This window comes from Oryzias melastigma, linkage group LG10 (genome assembly GCF_002922805.2).
Source record: "Oryzias melastigma strain HK-1 linkage group LG10, ASM292280v2, whole genome shotgun sequence".
Classification (NCBI taxonomy): Eukaryota; Metazoa; Chordata; class Actinopteri; order Beloniformes; family Adrianichthyidae; genus Oryzias; species Oryzias melastigma.
Window position 1 is genome coordinate 3,247,834 of NC_050521.1, and position 14,841 is coordinate 3,262,674.

Genomic DNA, 14,841 nt, shown 5'->3' on the forward strand with positions numbered 1-14,841 from the left:
ACCAGCAGGAGGCTGATTGTAGTAGCACTTTGTTTTGAAACGAACATTCTCAGCATCGGCAGGTGTGGAATTCATCAACCCCAAGCTCAGGGTTAACCAGATGGTAAGTTAAACCTTCTCTCTGGAACAGAGCCCAGTGTTGGTGGACTCCTCACTTCAAAATTTGATGGAAAAAGAGCAGTCTAGAGATGGGCCTAAAATTATACTAAAAGACAGCCTGGTACTGATATCAGCAACTTTCTGAATAAAGAACTTCAAAAACTAGAGTACTCTGGTGATGATGTCAGCAGTCCATTAACCATTTAACACAGTCGATGTCGCTGGCGATACCTAAACAACACGCTCTTTGACATATCGTAAGTTCTCGATCATCAACATGAATCAGCTGATTCTGACACAGAGAAAAGCAACAGAATCTGCTGATTTACATCAATTGCATAAACACTTGACTATTCCAAAGTGTTACATACTGAGTGCAAGGCTGCTTTCATTTGCCTCAGTATCCACTGAAATGACTTTAATTCCATGCGCTGCTGCAGCGGTACAGTGGTGGAAAGAATTTAAAAACTGGAGCAAAAGTTCAACAGTTAAACAGGGTTAAGACAAATTCCAATAAAAATTGTGTTTTTATGGTTTCAACACGTTCTTGTGGCATTTTTCTGATGATGGAGGCCATCATCAAAAGCCCAGCTGTTGCCTGACTTCATAATGACATCATCCCTGCTTGTCACTCAACTGCCACCCCCTGACCTCCTCGTGTGCCTGGGCGGTCACTCACCAATTTCAACTTTGAGAGACAAATTGGCCTGCTGCTCTAAATATTTTCCTTTTTTCTTAAAACATCCACGGTCACCACGTTGGGTGTAAAGCCTCACAAATGCTGCAGTGTTTATTTTATATCTAGTAAATGATTTTAAAAAGTCGTTAAGTATAAAATATCTCAAGATTAGATGGGTGGCAGACCTCTATATGCAGATACCTTTCAGAATACTTTTGGTCAACATCTAATGGAGTGATAAAATAGAATAGTCTGAGATATCCAGTAGATATCTGTAATAGATGTATATTAGTTATCTAACAGACACATTGTGCCTGGAAGAGGTTTGTCTGTTTGTGTTGAGTAGCTTTTGTGTTCCGGGTTAAGAGTTGTGTTTCTTCTGCATTGGAATTAAGTTTCAGTATTGGACTTTATTAAATATTACAGCAAAACATATGTCATAAAAGGAAGCTATAATTTTGTTTTATTTAATTTAAATAGAACTTGAATTTGAACAAACAATGGCATCTGTTTATGCAAAGGCATTCTGAAAAGAATCTATTAATGATAACACTTGTTATTTTTTTGGACCAATGAAATAAAACCTTGAAAACACAATATTTTACTCAAGTTCTTGACTGAAAACTACAATGTGACATACAATCCAGCATTCTTACATTTGTCCCTGTATTATTTCATTATGATTCCTCTGTAGAAATTGTTATTGAGGTAATTTCTGAGTACATTTCAGTCTTTTTCTCCACATGTGCTTCCACTGATGCCATCTGTCCACCCATCCATCCAAACATCAATGTTCTTCCCCTCATACGGGCCAGGCAGCAGTCTAAGTGATTCTCAGACGTTCCTCTCCCCTGCCTCCTCCTCCAGCTCCTCCGGAGGGATCCCAGCACATTTCTCGGCCAGCCAACAGCTGGCTGCTCTTTGGAGCTCCCTCCGGGTGATAGAGCGCATCTCTCTCTCTGAAGGAGCCCTCAGCCTCCCTGCAGAGGGAAACTCATTACAGCAGATTGTGTAACGGACTTTGTTCTTTTGACCGTGACCCAGAGCTCATGACCACTGATGAGCTTTGCAACACAGATCTACTAGTATATTAAGAGCTTCAGTTTCTGCCTCGACTTCCTGTTTACGACGCTGGAACGTTACGATGGGAACATGACAGTCAGCGCTGCACCAATTCACCTGTCAATCTCACATTCCCATCTTCCCTCACTTGTGAACAAGAATCCAAAGTACATAAAGTCCTCCACCTGGGCACAAGCTCTCCCACACACAGGGAGTGATGAATTCCAGGTAAAAGAAAGTTGTATTTCAAATCTGTGTTCTGTCCGTATTGTTCCTAGCTCAGATACATTGCAAATCAATGATTGTATGGACTGGTGTGTCACAGTTTAAAGACAGGTTTGATCAATGTCGGCAAAGAAGCAGATTTTCCAAACATTAGAATTTAACATTTAGATTTTACATGATCATGTAATTACATTTAACATTTACCATATGGTTGAATGTTTACATTTTACAAAAAAAATTGCATAAATATTTTATGTTTACTTTAATATTTAGAACTTAAATAAGTATGCTTTAAAACAACACAGCACACTATTTGTGGTAAATTCTGACATAAAATGTTAAAATGTTATGCTTCACAAAAAATTCATCTAAATAGTTAGCTAAATTACATTTTGTAAGTTCTGCACTAGATAACATTTTGGGTACGAATTTCTAAGGCCTTAAGGTTATGTTATCATCCGTCCATCCATCCATCCATCCTTCTTCTGCTTTTCTGGGGTTTTGGTATGTAGGGAACAATTTCAGAAGCCCAGACCTTACTCTTAACCATTACAGAGGTGCTATCAAGATGTCCACATGATGTTGCAAAGAAATGTCAGCCAATAAAGTTCTTTTCCTTTCAATCTCAATCAGCTCAAAACAGACCTCAAGTACATGCAAGACCTTTGATTTTTAACCATCTCTACTACTTCAGCACTCTAACAAGTGGCTCAGCCTTAAGTCCAAAGGCCCCAATTCCTGTGGGAAAGACGTGTCGGTGAGGAAATGAGGTCTTTGAAGTATACTTCCCCTGCTGACAATATCCCCAGTAAAGATCAACTTCACACCCAGATCATGCACAGCATTGGTAAACCACTGCCTTCTGCCCTTGGAGCACCTGGAACTTTGCCAAAATCATTGTTGAGTCAATCAAGTCAATTTCCAGCAAACTCCTCCCATCCACGAGAAAGGCTCAGTGTCAGCAAAGGCCACATAACATTTGGCCCTGGCTGTATCCTGCCTGTGGCATTCAGAGTTCAACAGTGCAACAGGGCAACTAGCCAGCCTCCCTCTTCCTCTTGACAGGTATTCTAACTCCAAGTGCTCACCGTGGAGCACTGTGTGTTAGTGTGAAAAATGCAGCATTTTCACCTGCAGAACACCAAAACCATTTAAGAACCCAGCTCATTAAGATAAACCCCGACTATTACATTTGCATGTCCTAGTAAAAATATAGATCTTGACATATAGAGCTTATGGAAAAACAATTTTCTACACAGCTAATGTTCTACAATTGATCATTGTTATCTGTGTGTTTGCACATGTGCATGTCCAAATAGCTTCCAGCAGCAAATCTTTGCTTTTATATTCTATACTTTATTTATTCAATCCCTGAAGGATCATCAAATGGTAAAAGATTTACCTGTGGCATATCTTTTCTGTTCCCTGAAAAACCTTATGTTGAGTATAACAACCTAATGAACATTAAAACGTATATGAGGTGATTTTGTTTTTAGTCAATTTCTGGTTTTAATAATCGTACAATATTTTACAATATGCATAAAGCACGTTACACTCCAAAACTTAAAATGAAAGAACTCCTCCTTCAAAAGCATGCACTTTGTTAATCTTATCTGTCCTTGGTCTGAGACACAAAGCTACAGATCACTGCATACAACTAACGAGCCAAAGGTTAAATTGTTTCTGTCTGATATGAAACAAGCGTTACTTTCATACATTCTCAGCAGGATTTTGAACCTATTACAGATGATTATCAGATATTATGTGCAGGAGAAATTATAACCAAGAAAAATCAAAGTTTCAAGGTTTGTGTGTGTTGGGTCCTCCCAGATAGACCAATAATCATCATCATATTAATAATTGTCCTTATTGAAAGGATTAGTCACATTCATCCCTGGAGGTGCTGCAGGGTTTTGGGTTGTCCCGTGAAGGGGCATAGAGAGGAGCAGCCACATCTTAACCTTGTGCTATCCTAGGCATGTTTACATTAAAAGTGGGGTCATCTGGACCCCATAAGACAACTCAATGAACTTTTTTTTTTTTCCAGGATTTTTTATCTTTACTGGTGTCTGTGGCAGACATAAAATCCTGTCCACCTTTGTCCACTTTTGTCATGGGAGGGATCACACATCAATATAAGGGTGGGGTCATCTGGACCCCATAAGAGAGTACGAGGGTTAAGGAGAGAACAGGCGTGTCTTGCAGTTTCCTTGAGGCTCATATGGACACCTGAAGGGACATGATGAAATTGAAACGTACCATTGTCATGTGCTTTGTAAGTGCATCATGAAGTATTTGTAAGGATAATGGAAGTTACACAAACTTATTATAAACGGGTGATGCTGGTGTCCCTGCAACACACTTGAGTGGTTGGTAAGGAGTGAATTCTGGTCCCTTACTGACCATGCGCAAATGTTGCACATTTTGCACATCACACGTACAGTAAGCGCCCAGTGAATACCTATGATGCTCTGAAAATCTAATACATGTGACATGCTTACCTCTCCCTCCTTCCACCTTCCTCTCCCATGCATGTCATAGAAGCATTTGCCAGAACCTGTTGCCAACACATAGAAAAAATGAACATTAGCATATTTCCTTTACAGGCTTATTTAGAGTCTACAACTTTGCTATTTCCTACACAACATCACCATGCCCCATACAGGTTTGCCCATTTCACCCGACTAGGGTTGAATGAGATTTTTCTAGATATTCAGGAATAATGCTTTTTTTCTCAGTTTCACTTAACTGTTTCCAGTGTATATATTTCTTGAGGAACGGCAGTTTCATGTCTGTTATTTTATTTTTATTAGGGATGTCCCGATCAGGTTTTTTTGGGCCCGATCCGATTCCGAGTCATTTGATTTTGTGTATCTACCGATACTGAGTCCTGATTCGATACTTTTATAAGACATTTAAAACATGAATAAATTGAAGAAACAGATTAGTGTTGTCCTTAGTGTTGTTACTTATATGAGTGATAATTAGTCATGTGATAAAGTTTAGTGACTTTAGCTTTAACATCTTTAGAACTATTGAACATTTTTGACCAAATGTGATTCCTGTCCTCATTTAAAATTCTTAAAAATAAATTATGACTTTGTTTTAGCATAAAATTTGATGAGTGTTCATGAATAGCTGATATCATTATTAGTTTTAATGTATTAGTTTTATTTATGTAGTTATTTTTAAGATTATGTGCTTATTTTTTTAAGTTCTTAAGACATCACATTTTCGGTTTTATTACCACAGTAGTTAATTTTCTTAACTGTTATTTCTCTGTCAGATAAATAAAACAGGCTTATCAAAGGACAGCTCGGGTCCTAAGGAGTTAAATCACGGTGCTAGCATGTAGCAGTTAGCAGCTGCTGTTTAGCCATCTGTCTGCAGCATGAAGAGCTTACTGTCTTTTTCTGTTGAAATACCTTTAGAGGTTGTTGTTTGTGTTATGAAAAACCAATAGAGACATTTGCTGCCAGTTTAAAGCGTTTTTAAAAGAGTTATTGGTCCCGGAAGTTCGCTTTCTAGCTAGCTTTGTTTACATTAGCCTTCTGCTTGAGCTGCTGCCGTTTTCTGCTGCGTTTTCTGGTGATGACATTTTGTGATCTTTTCATGACATGCAGACTTCTAGTGGAGTATTTATCCGGAATGATAAGATGAAATATAAAGCTCTAATCATAATGAGAATAAATGAAATATCCGATCCTGATCGGACAAAGGAGTCCGATTCCGATCGAGTCCCCAACCACGTGATCGGCCCCGATTTCCGATCACGTGATCGGATCGGGACATCCCTAATTTTTATGGATTCCCCCCCCCGATTTTCTGTTTGTTGGTTGGGGAATTCATAAGACCTCATTTCTGACCTTAGTTGAGTTGTGCCCTGCTCCGGGGCTCCATTCTTTTAGTGTAGCCTAAACACAAGGTTTAAAAAAATCTCCTATTGTACCTCTGAAATGGTTGATGAGAATCAGTAATTTTAAGTTATCAGAATTATGTGCATAGGCTTATCACTGATGGTTTTTATTTGGAGCCTATGCTAAGCAGAAGACCTCAAAGATCACTCTGCATTGATATGCTGTGGGTGTGAGAAGATAGAGAGGACAGCAGCAGTGCTGTCCTCTGTGGGATGTGAATGCAAACCTGGAAGGGTGTCGGCCTGCTGAAGCTGTTTCAGTATTGCTGAGATGTCTTTGCTGAGCTCTTCAGCAGCATGTGAGCGACTGGAGCTAGACTCCAGTTATTCCTGTCACACACAGATTTTCTTACCACATGTCAGTGAGGGCAGTTGACTGAAAACATGTGATTGTAAAACCCTCAGTTTGGTAGACATTCATTTGATAAGAGTCACAGGAGCTTTACCCACACTCACCCTCGTGTGGATCTTTCCAGACTCCCTGATGTGGATGTGAATGTTTTCTGGACATAGTTCTCTGTTGAGGAGATCATAGAGTATTTTCATTTGCATAAATACCTTCCATAGTCTTAGAAACTATTAAAGATCACTGCTGAAATAAACATGTTTTATCATCTCGAGCAGATAGGAGGAAATCCCAGATTATGGAATGCAGCAGCTCACAGGATTAGGGTGCATTCTCACATTCATGTTTGATCCACACCAGGGTTGGTTTCTAGAGATTATTTGCTTTGTTTAGTGGGAAAATAAAGCTATGTGAGAACAATATAGCCAAGAGTAGAAATGGACAAAATGAATAAACGAGGTAAACAAGCATTGTCAGTTTAGAAAAGACAAAAACACCTAAAAGCACAAATGTAAAAACGCATAAAGTTAATATCTGGTGATGCGATGTAGTGAGGAAGTGAGGGTTCTTTCAATGGTGAGTTTTTTTCACTCACCGTGATCAGACCTTATTTTGGCCAATGTGTGCAGCAGCTGAAACATCATAATTTCTCCAAGTGTTTGATTCTGCTTCAGTCCTCTTCTGTCAGCTTCATGTGTGCAAATACAAATCTTTGAGAAAAGATGTTCCAGACCTCTGCTTTATAGCAAAGCAGTTTCAAATTCACATAGTCCTATTTTATCTTAGCTTTTTTCTGGGTTTACTCTGTTTTTATCCACAATAAAAGGCACCTTAATGGTGAAATGAATGCTGTGAGAAAAAACAAAAACCGGAAACGACAATAGCAAAGATTCTAAACTTACTTTGGAGAGAAGTTTGGAAACAACCACCATGCTTCGTTCTCTCAAAATTGGTTCTACAATGCAATCTTTGGACTCTATGTTCAAAGTTCTGACTGACTTGTATGTCACAGAATGAGAAGTGTTTGTTCAGAAGAAAACATCTAAGAGGTTTCAGATCATTTCCATACCTTGAAGTGGTGTTTTCTTCATTGGCAGTTTGTGAAAATCCTGCCATTCTTTTTTTTCTTAATTAGTCACATTTAGAGCTCAGTTGCAGTTTGTTTCATCATACAAATGACTTCATGTAGAGAAGGTTTAATTATGCACATGGAAGACAAACATATCACCTTTTTGCAGTCATTTACAAATGGCTCCGTTTTTTTCAACATTGCCAATCACTGTAATTGGCTTGATGCAATATTACAACTAATATGTTCCACAATTTGTTTTGCTATTCATCAAATTTTCCACTCTTTCATTTACAAGCAAACATTTTAAGTAAACAGAAACCTCTTGGGAACAGCAGCAGTTCTTGAACCATGAGCTGCATTTGTGTCCAATGTCTGAAATCTGCAGTTCTTCTGCCTCTGAGATCTGATCTTACATTTGATCAGACAAAAACTAACACAAATTGTGCTGTTAAGCATACTTCACATAAATGGTAAATGACTTGTTTTGTGCTTTAATACCATATTAAAAGGCCCAAAGCACTTTTCAATCTGAGTCCCATTCACCCATGCACACACATTTACACACTGATGGCGTTTACATTTACACTTCATGTTATTATTTATTTGTTATGATCTCTCTATGGTGCCTATAAAAATATGTACCTTACTACTTTAATTTAGAATTGAGAAAGCATTGTGGATAAAAGAGGAAATGACCTCAATTTAAAAAAAAAGCTTCTATATGTCCAGAAGACTCTTTCTATTACACCATCCTGAATGAATGAGTGCTTTCTCAGTAATATGAAATGTTCTTGTATTTGTTGTTAATGTAATACATCAAACCCTCAAAACCTGTGAAAAGTATTCTGGAAATATTTCTTGTATAGCCGCCTAGAAAATGTAAACTTTCCATAAGCTACACTGGACTTGTTTCTACAGCATCTTCCACTTGTACGATGCTTTTGTGTAAGATCTAAGATAGGGATATTGAAAAAAGAAACTCAACGGATGTTATACACTTGGTGGTCGTTTGACTCCACAGCCATAAACACACAATGTCCCTATTGGGATGAGCGCCTTCAGGTTGGTAGTATTCAGTCAGATGTTGTGTTGAGTCTTATAGTATCATTGCAGACTTGCATCAAGGCATAGAATTACTCTCAGAGTATGTGACAGACCCAGGAGTGGAGTCCTACGAGTGATAGACCACAACCATGACCGGAACCTAAGGCCCTCTGCACTCAGACACGGTTTAGCAAATGCCACACAGCTGCAGGCTGGTTACCAGATGTGAGGGTACTAGGGTTTACAGACTATCAATTTACAAGTGACTCCCCTGCTTTGACTTGAATGCCAGACAACCCTTACAAGCAACTCCACTGACACTAAGACACTGACGTGAATGTCTGCAGTCGACACAAGACCATGTGACTTGGACAATGCAGTAATGGTCTCCTGCCCTGTTCACTGATGAGTGTCGAGTCACCTTACACAGAAATAATGGTTGTCAGCGTAGCTATAGACGGGAAGGTGAGCTATACTCCGAGGTTACTTTGATCCCCAGGGTTGGCTTTGGTGGGAGAGGTGCAACAGTTTGGGCAGGTATCACCAGTCATCACAAAAACAATTTGGTTATTGTAGATAGCTCAGTCATTGCATGTTTTCACCTTAGAGACATCATAGAACTAGTCATCATCCCCCATTTCCACCAGCACACCCTCAACTTCCTGCTAATGGATGATAACTTTCCACCACCTGGTGCCAGAATTGTTACAGCTGGACTTCAGGAAGTGGAAGTGTCCCGTATGGTACTGGATACCTGTAAGTTACCTGGCAGAATTACATGTAGATGTAGTACTTGCAAATTACATCCATTGATGCTTACGTAGACCCCCCCCACCCCCCACCCCCCACACACACAGCATCCGCACAACTGTTTAAAAATCTTAGACATATCTATATAATTTGTAGTATTTACAGAAGATTTTGTGTCACAAAATGAGTACATGGGATAGCATGTCCAATAAATAAAGAAACAAAAAACATCTGGTCATCAGCGTAGCTGGAGAAGTCAAGTTGAGCAACAATCCAAGGTCAACATGATCCCCAGGGTTAGCTTTGATGGAGGTGCCTAGTCATTGCAACAAAAAAAATCACAATGCCAAGAACACAGTGCACTGTTAATAAAATATATTTTAAATAAATGAATAAATAAAGCTTGCAAAGTTGTACTGAAAAAAAAAAAACATGAAACATGGCAAAAGGTAAACTGCAATTGTGATGAAGAGGCTGAGACGGTTGGATCCCTGTGCAAATGGTTTAATGAGCAAGGGCAAGACATGAACACATTCTGAGTTCAGAGAAGGTTCAAAACACAACAGCAAGGCAGAAGGTCAATAAGCAGGTAATGGTCAAGGCACGGCGGACCAGGCAAAGGCAAAAACTGCTCAGACTGTAAGTAATACAAGACTTCACACTGTAGAGCACAGGAGTCAAACTCCAGCCCCGGAGGGCCAGTGTCCTACATGTTTTTCAACCAAGCTTCCGTAGAAGCTCCTGATCCAGGTAATCAGCAGCAGAGAAGGCAGGGTTCCTGGAACACCGGCAGGGTTCCTGGAAAACCGGCAGGCCGTCAGCCCTCAAGGACTTGAGTTTGACAGCCCTGCTGTAGAGGAAGCTGGAGTGGGTTTATATGCTGTGTAACCATGATTATGATGATGAGCAGTTAAGAAGGAAGGAGTCCATGGCAGTGGCTGATGAGAGTTGTAGTGAGGAGCAGTAGGAGTCAAAACTCCTACAGCTGGCATCTGTACTGTGACAGCAATATAGCAAGGGAAAGCAATGTCTGCTTAATGTAAATTTTCTTTCTTTGGACTTTTTTCTTGCTATTGTTTCAGTGAGTTTTGAATAGATATGTGTGTAGAAAAGATAATACACACAACAAATTGAGGACAGTATTCTGAAATGCAAAGATGACCAAACCTCTCTGACTCTTCTAATGGTCCTTTCCACTTGCTGCCATGCTGTTTTGAAGCCTTGAACATTTCTGTCTTCCACTTCAATTCTTCTTCATCTTCCATTTTGCAGGATTGCACATAGCCTTAAAGGCACTTTCTAAAATGATAAACTTCAGAAGGACTGCTTCAAACACCATGGAAAAAACAAAGAACAAGGTTATCTATGTCATTTGGACTAATGTCACTGGGGCCGATTCTGGAGCCAGGCAGGGGAGTGGGGATCACAGCCAAGTGCTTTGTGGTTGGGCCTCCTCTCACGGGACCCGGTCACGCTCTAAAGAAATGAAGTTCCTGTTCACAACTAATCTCAATCTTGTTCATATTCGTTTACTTTCCTTATAAGTCCGAGTATTTATGAGTCATTAACAAATTGTTCTAACACTTGCTCTGATGGTGCTCTGATGGTTACTGTAATAATAATCATGTTTTAGAACTCTAAAGATTTTATAAAATTACTTTATGTTTCTGCTTTTAAATCACATAAAATCTTAATGTAACTGTATCAGGTTTTTTTGTCCATAATGTCCATGTTTTTATATTATTGAAGCCAATTTAACAAGTTATGAGACTGTCCTTTGTGCTCTGTTCTTGGAGTTAACTTGTCTTTTTCTGCAAGAAAAACTTCCCTAATCTATTGGAAAAAAGACAATTGTGGAGACAGTCATAGCTTTTCATTATGCAACTTCCAGTTGTTTGCAGTAGCGTCCACTCAGGTGCCGAGGTCATTCAAGAGTATTAACTTGCATTGAAGCTGCACCGCATGCATTTGACAGTCTAATATTGAGAGTGACCACAGGAGAGCTCTTTGCTCTGAACCATCTGTGATTGTTCAAATCAGTCATCTTCCTTTTCCTCGTCACTTCTGACAGTCAAAATCTGTGTGACTTTCACCAAAGTGGAAGTAACATGAAGAGAAACAGAGGAGCATTAGAAAGACATGATGGGAGAATTGATGACTTTTTTAACATCAACACTGCCCCCCACACTTGTCACCTTGACATTACTACACATAATCTGTATTAAAACTGGCATTTCAAGTTGTTTTTTTTACATGTCATTTAAAAAAAAAACGTGAAAAAAAGCACTTGAACATCTGCATTGGTTGTCTTTCACCTAAAACGTATTGGTCAAAATCAAAAAACACTACAACTTCTAAAAAGCTAACTTAACTTCCCACTTCAATCATCTTTTGATCTATTTTCAAAGTATTTCCAGTGATTTTATTTTAGTTTTTCTATTATTATTATTATTTGCTGTTTTTTTGCCTGAATCAAAAAACTTAAATCGTTTTCTAGGACTTACACAAATCACAAGAGGTTAGGGATGTTGTTATTTATATGAGTGCTTTTCCTGTTTGGTCTGAATTTTAATTAAATATATGAGTTCCCTTTGATTTTACTAATATCGAATTAGAAGAAACACAATTTTTATTAGTTTGATAATTATTACCCCCAAAATGAGGACAATTATAAAGGTAGTCCCAAATAACAAACATTTACCATGTCAACAGCTGGAATTTTTACCATTTACAGCAAAGACAGCTTGACATTTTATTTAATATTTGTCTTCCATCATCAGAAAAATAACAGAAGACCAAAAACATATTTTTGTATCACTTAAAAAACTCATTCAATTCCAATTGCATATGGATATAAGGAAGTGCTGTACTATTGCAGAAATAACATTAATTCATGTAAATACATATTTTTTCCCAAATTGCCTTGTTGCAAAGCAATTTGGGAAAGCAATTTGTTGCAACAAAGGTGCATCGTCACATGATAAAACTAATCTGACAAAACTGGATGACTACTGAAAAATATTATTAATAACAAACTATAGGACACAGACACCGACCAATGCCTATCATCTCCTAGTTATATAGCAACAAAACAAGTTCATTTATTTATTTATTTTATATTAGAAATGCAATGAAAACCAATTATTTCTAACCCACCTACTGACTTACCCTGAGATAAAAATAGCCTGTTCTTTTGTTCACGCTGCATCCAGGAGTTTAAGACGCTTCCTCTCAGCACAGATGTTTATCAGAAAGCTGCTTAGGCTGCTTAAGGCCATTTACTCCACAGCAAGCAGGTGGGTTTGATGCTGATTGACTGGCTGTCACTGCATGAAATAGCTCTCGTCTATCTATCCTAAATCTTGCAGGTTTGCTGAGGGGAACAAACCCTTTTTAGATGCCAAAAGATTCCACTTTTGAAGTTTTATCTTCCACTTAAGTAGTTTAAAGAATTTCAAAAATATTTCAGCAGTTTCTTCCTGGCAAACCTAAACACACAGAAGCAGATCATATTATGTCAACAATGAGATGATGCATGTTTTTTGTTTTTTTTCCATACTAGCTGGGTGAGTGTGTCATTATTCAATGTCGAGTCACGACCAAATAATCTACTGTATTTAAAGTTTGTTGTGGGTGGAGTGCTCCTGCCTCAGGTGGAGGAGTTTAAATATCTTGGAAACTTGTTCACGTGTGAGGGAAGATCGGAACGTGAGATGGACAGGCGGATTGGAGCAGTGTCCGCCGTTATGCGGTCGCTGCACCGGTCCGTTGTGGTGAAAAGAGAGCTGAGCCAGAAAGCAAAGCTTGATCTCCGTTCCAGTACTCAAATATCATGAGCTCTGGGTCATGACTGAAGGAATGAGATCCCAACTACAATCAGCTGAAATGAGTTTTCTCCAGAAGGTGGCTGGGCGCTCCCTTAGAGATAGGGTGAGGAGCTCTGTCACCTGGAGAGAGCTCATAGAGACGCTTCTCCTCCACATCCAGAGGAGCCAGTTGAGGTGGCTCGGGCATCTGGTCCGGATGCCTCCTGGACGTCTCCCTGGAGAGGTGTTCCGGGCATGTCCCACTGGGCGTAGGCCCCGGGGAAGACCCAGGACACACTGGAGAGACAACGTCTCTCAGTTGGCCTGGGAACGACTCGAGATCCCTCCAGAGGAGCTGGAGGAAGTGGCCGGGGAGAGGGACGTATGGGCATCTTTGCTTAGACTGCTGCCCCCGGAACCTGGTCCAGGTCCCGGAAGAGCGAAAAAAAATGGATGGATGGATGGGAGAAAAAAAAATAGTTTATATAGAATTTTTCTGCAATGAAAAGTTTTTATTCTCTACCAGAGACTGACTTTTGAAAGTTTACCACTTAAGTATTTGGGGTCAATTTGAGAAAAAGTGTGTTGTTTATAATATCTGGAAACTGTAGTGAGTTTGTTACAATAGCATGAACAGATCCTGTTTGCTACTGGCCATGAGTAATATTTAACAGTGGAGCAAAGCTCAAAACAAGATATTCTATTTCTTTTAGGTTTAAACATCTACTATTTAGAGCCTTCACATTAGCAGATACGACATAAGTTGAATGTCATTTTCTTTTTTTGTGCCTCTAGACTTTAGTGCAGGTCCTGGTGTGAGTTTGGGTCCAGCAGGTTGCAAGTTTAATCAGTCAGTCTTTCTGGATGGGATAGACTGTCTGCACTAACATAAGACTTAACTTGATACATGTTTGCTTTCTTTAAATAAATCTCTTATCGTAAATGATCAAATTTGAGATAACGGACTTCAGGATTCAGTCTTTATAGCTTAAACCTGGCTTGCACCTGTTATTCTCCTGGAAGCTTCTGGCTCTCATTTTAGTTTATATTTTCTATCAAGGACTCCGCAGTGGACCAGCTAACTGTTTGGGACATTCCTTTGCTCAACTGCGTGGGATTGGCTCCTGTCACTCTGACAGGGATTTAGTGGGTTTGAAAAATGCTTTGATAGAATTTTAAGGTATGAGCCCTTGCAGACCCTTAGGTCCTCTAGTAGAGTCCCCTTAGTTATTCCTGACGTCAGAACTGAAACTGCCCTCATCTGTGGAACGCAGAGCCTTAGATTTGCAGAGACTGTTGATGTTTTGAAAGGATGGGCCAAGAGCTACCTTTTTATATGGGAATTTAGCTGAAATAAATTTAAGATAAAATTCTATATGGTCTGTAAGGTAAAGAAAAACCATGATAAATCAGAGGGACTGTTCAGAAATCGGGTTGCACAGTGGTGCAGTGGTTAGCGCTCTTGCCTCACAGCGAGAAGGCCCCGGTTCGACTCCCGGCTGGGACCTTTCTGTGTGGAGTTTGCATGTTCTCCCCGTACATGCGTGGGTTTTCACCGGGGACTCCGGCTTCCTCCCACCGTCCAAAAACATGCTTCATAGGTGAATTGGTGACTCTAAATTGCCCCTAGGTGTGAATGTGAGAGTGAATGTGTGTGTGATTGAGGCCCTGCGATAGACTGGCGACCTGTCCAGGGTGAACCTTCGCCCATCAGTGGCCGGGATAGGCTCCGGCACCCCCGCGACCCCGAAAGGGACAAAGCGGCCAAGAAGAAGGATGGATGTTCAGAAATTAACGACTAATTAAGAAGCCCCAAAACAACAATGAAATGGACCTTTACCT